Genomic DNA, 2,427 nt, shown 5'->3' with positions numbered 1-2,427 from the left:
AGGCGGCAGCCGCTGCTCGGATCCGCTCGGCCAGGCACCATGCTCCTCTGCCTGGTGCGGCTCCTCGCTGGGGTGGTTGGTGTCATTTTCCAGGAAGTTATCTGTTCTTTCATTTGGTTTTTGTAAATACACCTTACTGCGTACAGGGCTCGCCCAGGAGCGAGCTCTGCTTTTGCACAGGGAAGCAGCTGCAGGACCGGGCTAGCTGCAGGTCTGGAGCTGCTCCCGCCTCCGCGGCAGAGCTCCTGTGTGGCAGCGGGTCAAAGCCTTCCCCACCTGCTCGCGCAAGCAGGCTTCTCCAGGTGATGGTGGAAATCATCTCAGGAGTGCCTGTGGAAATCATCCTCTGTAGTTAAACACCTGCCTTTGAAGTTGGGACCTGACTTTTTGCCTCCTACTCCTCAGGGCCCAGAGCCCCGATGGCAGAAGGAGGCTGATGAAAGCTCCCAGCCTCGCAAGGGTGCTCTGCGGCTAAACACGCGGAGACACAACAGCGCCGAGTGTTCAGGAAGGGCTGGTGATGAATCACGCTCACTCCAGCCAGGAGGAAGGCACGGCACCATGCTCTGCATCCCCAGGCAATCCCCTGCAGCAGCACCTCGTACCGGCACCACCTTCTGCACGTCCCCGTGCGGTGGGGTCCTGTCTGAAGAGCCCACCACCATGCCACTGCAAGTTTCCCGGAGCAAAACTGGAAATGTCAAACACCTGGACAGTCTCTCAGTGCAGTGGATTGGAGACAAACACGGGGAGCAGCGATGACCACAGGAAGGTCACCAGTGCTGGGGACAATCCCACATGGAGGATCAGGAGGATGCTTCATTGCATCTTCACCCCAAGGAATGGTACACAGAGGAACCACAGCCAAGGTTCTGCTGCACATTCTAGCGACTGAATTGCTCAGACTGAGTCTTTTTATTTATTTCCAAGACCGCCAGAGTGGGAAGAGGAAAGGAGGATCTGTGCTGTCCCAGCTCTTACCTTTCACCGCCAGCACGATGGCTCCGAGGACCATGATGAGCGTCTGCAGCGCATCGGTGTAGATGACAGCCGCCAGCCCCCCTGCACAAGAGCAAGGCACAGCGTCAGGAGTGTCGCTGGCTTCGGGCTCAGTTCGGTCATGAAGTCCCAATAAAGCTGCCCACGCTCGTGGGGACGTGCCTGTCACCGGCCTCATCCTGCCGACGCTGCGGGGATGGGGGGCTGCAGCGGGAGGTGAAGGGGAAACAGCTCCTTGGCAGGGCTGGTGTCGAGGGGTGACAGAACCCATGTGGGGTGCTGTCACAGATGGGGTGGGGGGAGCAGCCGGTAGCCACGGGGGCTGCAGCATCACCTAGGGAGGGCAGAGAAGTCAAGGGATAGCTGGAGGGGTCAGGAGGACACTGGCCAGTCCCAACCCCAGCTCTTTGAGTGCTCCAGCAAGGAGATCACAGTGAGGACATTTATCTCCTCATTCACCCCACCTCCCCCTAACACCACACCTGGTCTCCCCTTCACACACCCCTCAGCTCTCCTCCCAGCCATACAGTTCGATTTTCCAGCACCTGATGCTGGTCCCCCTTGACCAGCCAGCCAGCAGCATCCCCCCTCTCCACCCCAAGCTCTCCCTCCAGACCTGCTGCAAACCGAGGACCCGCTTACCAAGCCAGAAAGCAATGACTCAGCACACAAACACATTAAAAAGTAGCGGAGCTAGAGAAATTGGGTCAAAAATTTCAACCCAGTGACCGACTCATATCCTGGGAATTGCAGGCTGCACCCTTCCAGGCCATGCCTGGGATCTGGAGGGATGTTCTCAGGAAGGGGGTGACGCAACAATCACACCCTCTGCCTGAGCTCACGCTTACTTCACAACAAGCCTTGTGGGCAGGAAAAAACCCGCGACGGGATCTGCTTAAAACCAGAGTCTTGCAAAATCCACTATGTTTCAGGTACACTTAAACTGTTTCCCATTTTGATGACTGGGATGAGATAGTGAGGAAGAATTTACTGCCGAGTGTCTCCACTGGCACTACCAGGGGAGGGAATGTCCCCGACAAATTAGCAACAGAAGGGGTTGGCAGGGATATACGGTCCCACAGTCCAAGAGCGGGACTGTGAGACAAGGTCCCACAATTTCCAAGCCCGGAACCCACAATTTCCAATGCCAGCTCCAAACCCTCATCACTTCTGGATCTCAGCAGAACCCCACAGACCAACCGTGCACAAAACCAGCTGGTCCCATGATGGGGAAGCATGGGCAGGAAATACTCCTGAGAGCTTCACAGAGTGAGGGCAGCAAGTTGCGCTGCAGGCAGGGCAAGAGGGAGGGAAAGGGGCTGGGTAAAGGATGCTCAGGTCATGGATTTCACCGTAACAGCCCTGTAACGGGAGAAGCCCTGATTATCGCTGTTACAAATAGGGACACGTGCAGGAGATTGTGGAGCT

Source organism: Buceros rhinoceros, unplaced genomic scaffold, assembly GCF_000710305.1.
Source record: "Buceros rhinoceros silvestris isolate BGI_N320 unplaced genomic scaffold, ASM71030v1 scaffold14871, whole genome shotgun sequence".
Classification (NCBI taxonomy): domain Eukaryota; kingdom Metazoa; phylum Chordata; class Aves; order Bucerotiformes; family Bucerotidae; genus Buceros; species Buceros rhinoceros.
This window is presented reverse-complemented; position numbering follows the sequence as displayed.